Source organism: Falco peregrinus, chromosome 5, assembly GCF_023634155.1.
Source record: "Falco peregrinus isolate bFalPer1 chromosome 5, bFalPer1.pri, whole genome shotgun sequence".
Classification (NCBI taxonomy): Eukaryota; Metazoa; Chordata; class Aves; order Falconiformes; family Falconidae; genus Falco; species Falco peregrinus.
Genome location: NC_073725.1, coordinates 113,096,976 through 113,108,488, shown reverse-complemented (window position 1 = coordinate 113,108,488; position 11,513 = coordinate 113,096,976).

The window sequence follows — 11,513 nt, the reverse complement described above, 5'->3', positions numbered from 1 at the left end:
TGGCATTTGGCAGCTTTGTGCTGCTAAGCAGGTGCTGCTGCATAATCAACAACCCTCTGAACCGCCAGCCTCGGCTAACCCAGTTTGTACTAGCACAGTGCGGCAATGGAAACTGCTGCCTTAGTTATACCGGTGAAGTATTAAACACTTTTAGAATGAATGCTCATTTATAAACGTAACAGAATATTTTATCAGATTATCACATCTTAAAGTAGAAGTGTGAATTGTGTTATTATAGTCTTCAATTTAAAAATTCATTTCAAGAGAAAGGGAACTCGGAAGACAATCCCAAACACAACCACTACTGCCACCACTATTTATCTTGCAGCGTTTCTAATAGCACTGTTCCCCTGTTTCTTGACACATACAATTAATGCAGGCATTTTCGGAGTAAATGTCTCTGAAGACTGGAAAATATTAATAATTTGCCTTGCTTTGTGTGAATTAGTGTCCAGTTTGGGGGAATCGAGAATCTGAGTAATGACATAGCTGGAAATTTAGGGATTACAAGTGCAAAAACCTGGAGCACAATTCTCAACTCTGGGTAGAGTTCATCTAGCTGCTCTCAAAATCTTTACTGAATGGCGCTAGTGATGCTGTCATCATCCTGTTCTGATAGAACACTGTTTCTGTTATTACTAGTACCTTTTCTTCCACCTGCTTCTGTTTCAGCTGAATGCTGCATAAAGTAAGTGCACACTGGAGCAGGAAAACTCAGCCTCATTGATATTACCATAACTACAACTCTCAGTGCCTAGTTTCACAGTGGAGGCACTTTTCACCTCACCTCTGCTTCTGCTATAATTACTATCTATTACTTTTTCAAACAGGTGGGATTAAGTAATAAAATATAAAATTTCAGCTACAGGATCTCCTTTATGGCTCTGAATACTGAGGCACAGACAGTAAAATCACAATAGCCCTGAGAGTTCTCGAAGTGAACTGCAGTCCTTTATGCATGATGTACTTTCGATTTTGATTTGGCAGGCTACCTGCCTTCTGGGTGGTCTTAGCATCTCCAAGTCCTCTGGCAACTGAATGGACCTTTTTCCAAAGCAACTGGCCATATCCTCCTTTTTTTGAAGTTATTATTCAGCCACTTAGTCCTTTCAGTTTCACTCAGAAACTCTGTTCTAGAGAGGCTTTTGGTAGTTCCTAATTCAGATAGAAAGTTTCTAGTAACCACTGAATTATGCAAAATCTTCAACAAATACAGGGGGGAGGAACAAGTTAAGTGTGTTAAAGGAGAAAGGATGTTTTTAAGTCTCTGGAATAAGTTCAACGGAAATTTCAATTCTTACATACTCTGCCTCTTAATCGTACCTCTGAAAAAATTGTTTTATATTTTGCTGTGTAGCTCCATGTCTTAAACAAGAAAGTGGTTAAGGTATTTTATTCTGTTGCCGTTGTGTGCTTACAGTGGGATAAGAAACATCACGTAAGCATGACATTTTAGGAAGGAGTACTTTAGCAGGGAAACATCTCCTGTGATAAACCTCCCAGGAGAGGGATTAGGAGCACAGGGGAACCAAGACTGCAGGTGCTGGCAGTTGCAAGCATAGCAACTAGCAACAAAATGGTTGAACAGACTTCTCAAAGTGCAGATTTCATTTTTGTTTGAAGTGGACAGGACACTCAATACAGATAGAGCAGCAAGGTGATAGCTTGAATGCATTTGCATATTACAGTCCTCCTGTTCCAGAAAAAAACCATAGAGAAAATGTCTATTTGGTCATACAGGAAAAAAAAACCCAATGTTTTCATCCCTTAAGAAATCCCTGAAAACACTTCAGTATTACAGGCCCTTTTCAGACCTTCTTTGTGAAGTTCTAATGCCAGTTTCTATATAGGGTAAAAATGAAATTAATTCCTGTAGAAATGTGCAACACTGAGGCCAGATTAATTTTTTTTTTCCCCTGTTTCTAAAAATGCTATGTTTAGCAGCTTATCTGTGTTCTGAGGAATGGGAAGGTATCATCTTAGTAGGAATACCATAGTTGATTCTTTCAGACAATTTGTATGCGCTATTTTTTTAAATTGTGATATAAATTGTAAAATCACGAGTGTTTTCCCTTTTTATTGTGACTCTAGACTGTGTCAGCACATTACTGGATCTAGAGAAAATGTTTTATTAGCATCTTTTTTAAAATCTCTGCCAATAATCACACAAATATCACTGAAATTGTTCCTTTGCGTCACATTCCGATTACAGGTGAAAAGCACTTGAGTAAGTGTACAGTGGTGGTATCCATATTTTTAAATGGTTTAATGCATAGCTTCTGCATGTGCTGTTTTCTGACTACAAAAGTACCATCCTCAGAGAAATCCAGGTATTACTTTTTATTAAATACTGAAGTGTGAATCACCAGAATTTCAACATCCTGAAAAGTGTTACAGCCTTCTTAGGGGAGGATATACTCATTATTAGCATGTCAATGCTTTTTCATGAGGCTGTACTTAAAATTCTTAGACTACGGTTTACAAGTTAAATGACTCTTAATATCTGCATTGCACACCATTTTTAAGTAATAGAAAGTAATGACCTTCTAACAGACTATTTAGGTGTAAATTAGTTTCATTCTTCGATTTCTATTAAACCTAAATCTGTTTTAAGACAATGGTTAAACATAGAAATCAAGAATACCACAGCAAATAATCTATATGAATGATTATACCTCTGTATATATTCAGCCTGACTGCAATCTACTTCCCTTATGGTTCAATACACACACTAATAACACTGCTTGGAGATTTATAGTGTGATTAAAAACTGAAGAAGTTTCAACAGGAAAAAAAAAAAAATGTGTTCCCAAGTTATATTTCCTAGTAGATTTATAATTTTCTTATTTATACTGAAATCCATTATCTGGCTGAAAACTGCTAGATCCTCCCAAACCTTATAATACACGTGTATACAGAACAATGTAACTATGCTGGATTTCACTGTAGTGATAGTGTACCATAAAACCATAGCGCCAGGAGTTCAGTTCTGGACAATATGTTCATGCTATAAATGCATTTCCCACACACACCCCAAAACACATCTGATTTTGAAATTATTTCTACCAAACACAAATTATTACTAGAAATTCATCTATGGCCATGACTACTATATTTTCAAGTTTTTTCTCTTCCCCAGGAGAGGACCCACATGTTTAAATAAGGCTAAATTAATTCAAGTTCATTTGCTGTGTTTCAACCTTTTTGACTGAACAAGACAGATACCAGTCATTTGGTTCTTATGATTCTAAACCAAAAATAGATATTCTGAAAAAGTACTCTAGTTATCTTACAAATAACTTGAAATTCATAGAGGCTTAATCAAGTACTATGTTACCTGAATTATTAATATTTTTTAAAAAAGAAAAAAAGTCTAGCACATCAAAAGTCTACTCACCCCATAAAGAATATGTATTCTATTTAATGCCTTCTAAAATGCATGCTAAATGAAATGAGGATCACTACAGAAAAAAAATTAAACCAAATATTTCAGGAACTAGCATCTTGCACAGATTACCATACCTACCCTCTTTAAGAAAAAGACATTTAATGGATTCTCAGAATAGAAAATTTAATTAAATTTTGCTTTATACATTATAGTTTCTAAATAGCCTTAACATTTTTCCTAAGATTTTTGAGATCCTGAGGTACAGTATATTATTTGTTAAATATCTTAAGCTTTTATTTTAACATTATTTTTTTAATGCTGCATGTATTAAACACAAGTTCAAGCAGACTAAAAAATACAGTTATCAGTAATTCAGGAAAGCTTTTGCTAGTTCTGAAATTCAAGTTTAGATGGTGGCAGAATTTGAGCATCTGATTCAGTTCTAATGAAAATGTTATTCATCTGGCAGTGTGTGAACCCAGACAGATGTGATTTATTGTAACCTCTGTTATCTGTGATTCTACATTGTTAAAACAGGGTTGTGTCCACAGCATCTGCTATACTGATATTGCGTTGTCAGCCAAGTTTTAGTTCAAGTATTTCAATAGTATTAGGCTGTAGTATCACTAGCTCCCAAGCATGTTTATTTTTCTCCATCATTCATGCTTACTTCTAAGATAGTATGAATTTAATAATATCGAATAACCCAGAGCTCTTCAGTTTAAGTGCTCAAGTATGGTTTAATTCCCCTAACGAGCCTCACCAGAGGCCCCTGATCACACCCCCTGTCCATAGGACTGGGAGCTCCATTTAAACCGGGGCTCAGCTCTCAGCCTTACCCTGAGCTGTGCTGCAGGGGTCTTTGTCTCCAGCTCTGTTGCAGTGGTGCATGGATAGAGATGCTGCAGATCTGAATCCTTAACCTGCAGATTGACTTCTCAGCTTGACCCAGGACCTGCCTAATTCACTATGGATGTGCCTGCCGATTACTGCTTATGCCTGACTCTGTTTACCATCATTAGAGCTGATTCTGACCCTGACGTGGGAACTTGTGTTCCTGGCCTGATCCTGAACACACTTCTGTGCCATGGACATGTCTGAAGATCTGGGCTTTGGGCTGGCCCTGACGACCATCTCTGCGTTGGTCTGCTCGCCTTGCTCAGGCACTGTGGGCTGCCCATCCCTCAGGGAGCAGTCAGCCCTTGCAGTGCCTTGATGCTGCGTTTTCTGGAATATTGTAAAATGACTTACCTGTTAGACCACAGTACTTCTTAACTCATACAACCTACTTTCCTCTGTAAATCTTGAGGTCTGTAGTATTATAACCTCTGCATTTTAAATTCAGCAGGTACTGTAGAAAGGCAATGATATTACTTTTTTAAAAACACGTATTCACATTTCCTGATTTGGCATGTTTGTAATTATCCAAATGTGTTTCCATTTCAATTTGCTGTTTGCTGTCTTTATGCAGCTGCATTTGGATTCTTACCAATTTGCTATCTCAGATTGTGAATAGCCCAGTTCCATTTATGCAGGCAGTGATTACGTTTTGTTGTTTGTGTTTGGGGTTTTTTTGGCTTTGTTTTTTTTTTTTTTAATTTAAAAGAAAATAACAAAACCTGCAAGCTTATTCTTGCAACTCATATAAGGGTAAACAGAAGAGAAAGAAAAATGTATGGCTGAAAAAGATTCAAAGAGCTAAATAAGAAAATAGCTCAAGGAAGGTTCCTGGTATACAACTTTCTTACGTGAAATACTGTGTATTGACTCAGCTGGAGAAAGGAAGTAGTCAAGCCAGAGCAATATAATAATCTTCACTCCTTTTTTTAATTAAGGAATTCTTAACCTTTCATCTGTGACTTATGTGGCATCAGAACAGGTGCAGAACAAATTTCCACTGGTATTAGACATGAGAATGGAAGAGTCATGGAAATGGATTATGAAACTGGCAATATTCTTCTTCCCTTAAAGTTTTTAAAGTTATCCCTAGCTACTCAGGAAAAGTGATTTCTAACAGTTTTTGACAAAGTGAAAAAACAAAGGTACATTTTATTATATAGCATCTGCAGTGTAGACAGCTGGCATGAATTCATCTCTCTTTAATCATGCGCTGGGGCCAGCAATTCCTCCCATCTGCAACTTTAGCAGCAAGGAGCTCCTTCCTGCTACATTTTCATGAAGAATATTGACCTGCTGAAGCTTTACTGTGTCTTCTGTTTCCCCTAGCTGACCATTAACATCTTCAGAATAAATATTTTGTAGTCATTTCTCTGGACTTAAACACAGAAAATGCCCAAGCTGCCGTATGTTATGGAAGATCTCCCACATACATAGTAAATGCAAGGGTTATGCTTCAGGCATTATTCAGGGTAAAAAGGAAAGAAGAAAGGGCTGATAATGTAGATGTACTTGCTAGTCTACGAAGCATGATTGCATGCAAAGTCTGTAAGGGCCAGATGATGGTAGATGACTATAAAGAGTAATGATGGCTTCATTCTTTGCATTGACCTGATCAAAACCTGCATGCCTCGGTGGAATAGGGAGCCCTAAAAAGGCCTTGCTGTAATAATTCTAATAGCTTTCTGTGAGTACTTGCTCTACCTCGAGTTAATGTATAGGACTGACAGTTACAGAGAGCTTTCTGTTGCAATGGATTTGAGTATTTAGAAGATATTTTCTTGAAATAAGCAGGAATTTTACTACACTAAAGATGTAGAAAAATATTAAACAATAAATTTCTTGTCTGAGTTTGAATCAAGACAATATATAATTTAATGAAGGAAAAGCAGCTAGTTCTTCAGCTTTATTTTTCTTGCTGATTTTTTGCTGGTAAAGCTATAAACAGAGAAAAGCCCAGCAGAACTAACATTATGTTAAATGAGAATTAAACAACACTGTCAAAAAGTAAGTCTTTCATTGAAGCCTTAGATTCTACTTGGTTTCAAGGACTCAGCTTTGTTCAGCTGGGAGCTCAGTGTTTTTTGGAAGACCTAGAATTCCGAAGCTCCACATCCCAAATATGGAGAGAAAAATAAAAATATCAAGAGACTTATAAATAATCATCAAATGTTCTGAAAACAGCAAGAGAAACTTAGTTTGGCATATATTAAACTTGGTTCACTAGGCAATATTTTAAAATCCTGTATGCCTGTGAAATTGGGGTTCTATTAATATTTTGTATTTCTTTGTCTCAAAGAGAAAATCCCAGAATTTTGGCAGTTGTTGAAACTGGGTGTTTAACTCAAAAGGTTACAGATTTTTATTGCTTTTGTTTTATTTCTAGTGCAGCTAATTTGTTTTTTTGCACGTATCCTAGCAACAATCCACCCCCACCCCCACCCTCCCCCCCTTTCTCCAGCACGGTAAAGGTTAGGTAAGGATTCCAAAGACATTGGCCTAAAATCTAAACCAAACTGACAGAAGAACATTTCTTAAAGGCACGACTTGCTTTAATGATATTCTGACAATTCCAAGACATTTTAAGGGAGAGGGGACAAGAAGCAAAGAAACAACCTTGAAATAACTTTTAACAGTTTGTCACGTGATGAAATATTAGGTGGGATAAGGGCTTAAGCTTCACAAAGGGTCACCTCAGAACCAGGAAACATCCCCTGCAATGACTCAGGGACAAGTCCTCTAACACAGTATTTGGTGAGATGAAATCTTCAAGAAAAAAAAAAAAAGGTTGGAACATAGAAAACCAGAGTTTGTTCTGCTGTAGCAAAATATTTGCAGCCAAAATTGGGTACTATCGAAGTCCTCATTGCTTTTGCAGTTCTGATAAGATTTATATCAACAACACAACATTTAGATGACCTTAACAAACCATTCCCTCATCAAGCCTCACTTGTGTTGGTGTAGGCACCAGGAGCTGTCAGACCAAGTTAGACTTCACCAGTGTTAGTTGCAGTCTGAAGTGAAATGTACTGGATGCACTCAAGTTACCTATTGCAATTAAATGCTTGCTTCCCATCTGCTAGAAGGTTCTATTACAAATAACATTTCCTAACTAATTATATTTAGCTCTTTATGAAATGTTAACCACTTAAGTCACAACCTTAATCCCAATGTCCACATGGAATTAAGGGTGAATAGTCTAGCAAACTGCTGGAAGTTCTAGAACCATGTTAGTTATACAGTCGTCTGGGCTTTTGCTTGGGTTTTGGTGTTGGTTGGTTGTTTTTTTTTTGGGGGGGGGGGCTTGTTTTGAGGGGATTCTTTTTGTTTCATTTAGAGATCTTGTTGAGGTACAAGACTTGTGCTCAACACGGATGCATGTCAATATTAACTTTTACAAGTATGTATGCTTTTTGTTTTTTTTTAAAAAATCTTTTAATCTTACATTTTAAGCTGCATTTTATTCCTCCATCTCTAAAAGTGCTTAGAAGTAATTACAAGGATCGTAATTTTCCAAATGCAGCAGGGATGGAATGAAAATTCAGCATTTTTTTAACATTATGAAATAGAATTACATTATTTCATAGGGAATATACTATTTTAAAGGCTTTTATTTAAAAACATTTCTGTACACTGTCACAGTTTGCATAGCAGCAACATAAAGCCTGTACAGCCCCTGAGTCTTTAGTTATTCGGAGTATAAGCATTTATTGATCAGTGCTCTACAGAAAACTTACAGCTTCGTCAACCTACATGGTCGCAAACAGAGGTTCTACCTCACCAGGCTAACTCCAATCAGGTGGACTACACTGAATCCTTTTTTTGGGGGAAAAAAAAACCCTGTCAATTATGGAAGTAAGCCACCAGAGGGCGCCTGCATTGCTGAGCTGATACAGAGTGTTTCTGGGCACCACCACCACCCCACCACCCCCCAAAAAAAAAAAACCCAAACCAAAAAAGCCCACACAAAACAACCTCTTGCTATCAGATAGACTGAGGTGTGTTAAATATGCTTTCCATACAAACTGTACAGCTCTGCTACAAACTGACAACTTCAGCAGTGGACAATGTTTATTTTTGCTTGTAAAAGTTCAATAGCTGTTCCTTCTCTATTACTAATTTTGACTTTTACCTTTCTCGGCTGGTAAACCAAATACCAACACCAGGAATAAGCCATACTCCACTGTCCCTCCACAGGGTACCAGCCCTTGCCCCATGCAGTAAGGCCAATGCTTCCTGCAGGCACTGGGCTTGCTGCTTGTCTGCCACCGAGCTGCTCCCACTGATCCTTAGCCAACAGGTCGGAAGCAGCGTGGAAAACCGGCTGGGGACAAGTACCAACGCCAGAAAGGCTTTGGGGAACCTTCTCTGCCTCCCGTGCTCTTTGGAGGCATCATTTGGATAAAGGGAAAGAGTGCAGTCCAGGAATGCCTTCATATGGCCAGGACACATGCTGTACAGCTTATATTTCATACAGACTACAGCGAAAGAGGCTGTCTTTTTAAAGGGCATATTTCATCCACGATCATCCACTGCCCATCATTCAGTAACATTGCTCAAAACTACTATGCTGCAAACTCATTAAATCCCAAGAATATAGAAGAAAACCTCAACTATTAAAAAAGTACCAGAGTTTGTACGTCACGAGGAGAATTAAAACCAAACCCACCAAATCATCCTTTCCCCCCATTCCTCGGGTTATTTGGTATAATTGCAATCAAAGGGGTGATAATGGAGCACCAGGGGGGACCATCAAATGGGAGCAGGTAGCCAGCTCCTCGTTATCCTTAACACACAACACATGTCCTTAACAGCCAGGGCAATGGGAAGAGGAAAAGCTGGAGCTGCCTCCGGTCCCTCCCTGCCCCAGCTCAGGCCGCCGTGGGGAGAGGGCTCTGCCCAGCCGTGTTGGGGGGCGAGCCTGCAGAGAGCTGGCCACCATGGCAAGGAGGACTGAAGGAGCCGACAGAAAGTTTTACCACAAAGAAAACTTGTAACTGCAGATCAGGCGCAAGGAAGTGAGTGTTCTGCTTCCCAAGCCTGCTGTCAGGAAATTACCTCTGGAGATGGACTGGGGAAACATTGAAACCAGTAAGTGACAGGAGTCTTTCTTTTCATGCCCAGAGACCTTTTCCATGGTAGACTTCTGGTAAAACTGATTTCTTTCCCCTCTGTTATTTTACCCAGAGCATACCTGAACAATATTTTCCTGAGGATTTCCACACCCCCCCTTTCCCAGCAGCTGGGGCAGCCGCAGCCCCCCGCTCCCCCGGCAGGCCGCGCTGGGGTGGGAGCCGCTGCTCTGGCTGGGGGGTCGCGCCTGTCACACCTCAGAAGGTGGCGGGTGGGAGCTCTGTGCATTATGTAGCTCGTTCAGCACAGCCCAGCCGGGCAGTTTACAGTGGCCACCCTTGGTGGGGTCTGCTTAAGGTAGGCTTGACAGGGTATTTTACCTCAGAGTAGTTCACCTGAGGGGCTGGGGAGTGGGGATGGCCTGTTAGCACATGAAAGAAAATGGGGAAAGAAAGACTTCCAAAGCTCTGCTCCAAAACTCCAAAAGTTTTACATTTGGCAAGCAGCCCCTCAGGCCCATTTATCTTGATCAGCAAATACAACTTCTATGAGTTGTATAAGTCAGCTTCTTCCCCAATTCAGTTGAAAAATACCAGTGAGTGCCTTGGGTATGTTTGGATTTCATACACATTCCTGTGTGAACATAGATGCTTCTTTGTCTCCCACCTGCAGTATAGCTTTGATTGCACTGTTGAGATTATATTGGTAGAACTGTGTTAGCAGGTAAGTCAAATCACTTCAGCTTGGTCAAATGAGGAGAACTGGATCCCATGGTGGTTACTTTGGGAATTTCCATTATTATTCTGTGTGCAGCTTTGCCAAATAAAGGGAAGAATGGGTGATCCTTAATTACCAGCACTTACTGCTACACAAAAGCTCTTGCCTGTGTTTTCCTGTCTCTGAAACATCCTCAACTTTTGATTATAGTTATTATGTAATTCATCAAAACCAAACAAAGATCCTAGACTGACTAGATAAACGATGGGTCATCACTCTGGAGCACTGAAACTGAAAATGCTGGATCTCCTAGGCTGATACCCTACTGCAAATGTCAAAAGAGGGATGGAGGAGCAATTCTGGGTGTTTTATGCTGCTGAAGTTCAGGTAAAATTGTCCTCTTCTAGGAAGACCGGCTGAGGTTTCACTGCATGTACAAGTGAAGTTAATAAATCCTTCCATTTTTATAGTAGCTTTAAATAATACTTGAACTCCTTGCTAAATTCAGTGCATGGTTTTCTGTGCATGTCACCGGAGTTCTGCTGCTGCCATAAATGATGGCAGGGACTTGCCAAGGACTGCCTATCTTTTTGTGAGTGAAAAAGGTCTTTTGTTCTTCATAATCTTTTAGAATTTGAAAGATTCTGATAATTCAGTAATGCACAGTACCTCTGACAACTGGTTCGGCCTTCATTGTTTAGGTGTAAAATGGGAGATGATCCTGTCCAGCAAGGCTGCATAATAAATAGGTCACTAACAGATCTAAATATCACAGACTCTTAACAAAACCCAATGGATTGTTCATTTTAAGTGTTTTTAACACACTGGCAGATGTGCTGTGTATAAGCAACTGACCTAGAGCCACAGGTGAGCAGAAGAAGTATTGCTGTCAGCAGGACTGAGGGCAGTCAGAAAATTATTTTTTACTGATCTTTGCTCATATTGTCTGTTATTCTTTGGTATGCTGTCTGAATGGGATAGCACTGTCCTTATCTATAGGTCAGCTTCAGTAAATGGGTTTGCAATTTAAATTCCCACTTTTACTACCTCATTAACTCTTCTTTCACTATTCTCCTTTGATTCCAACACTGCCAATATTTCATCTGTTTCGTGGGGGGCTCCAATGCTAAAATCAGGGGAACAGAGGGCCACCGTGCAGTCCAATAATCCTCACAATCTCTGATCCTGCAGTCTGGAGACATGCTCCTTTCTAGTCCTCCAGCTAACCCACCATCTGTGCTCCTGTGATGCTAACACAGAGGCAGTGCTTTTTCCCTGTGTGTGCTCTGTTTCCTTTTACTCTGCTTCCTTTGGGGGGCCTGCAGTGATTCCCAGAATTAATTCCTTTAGTTTCTGTTTCTACCTGCATATCCTAAGAGCAATCAATCCACAGCAAGCAAACAGCATACTAGAGATAGTTGCAATGAAAGAGGAGCAA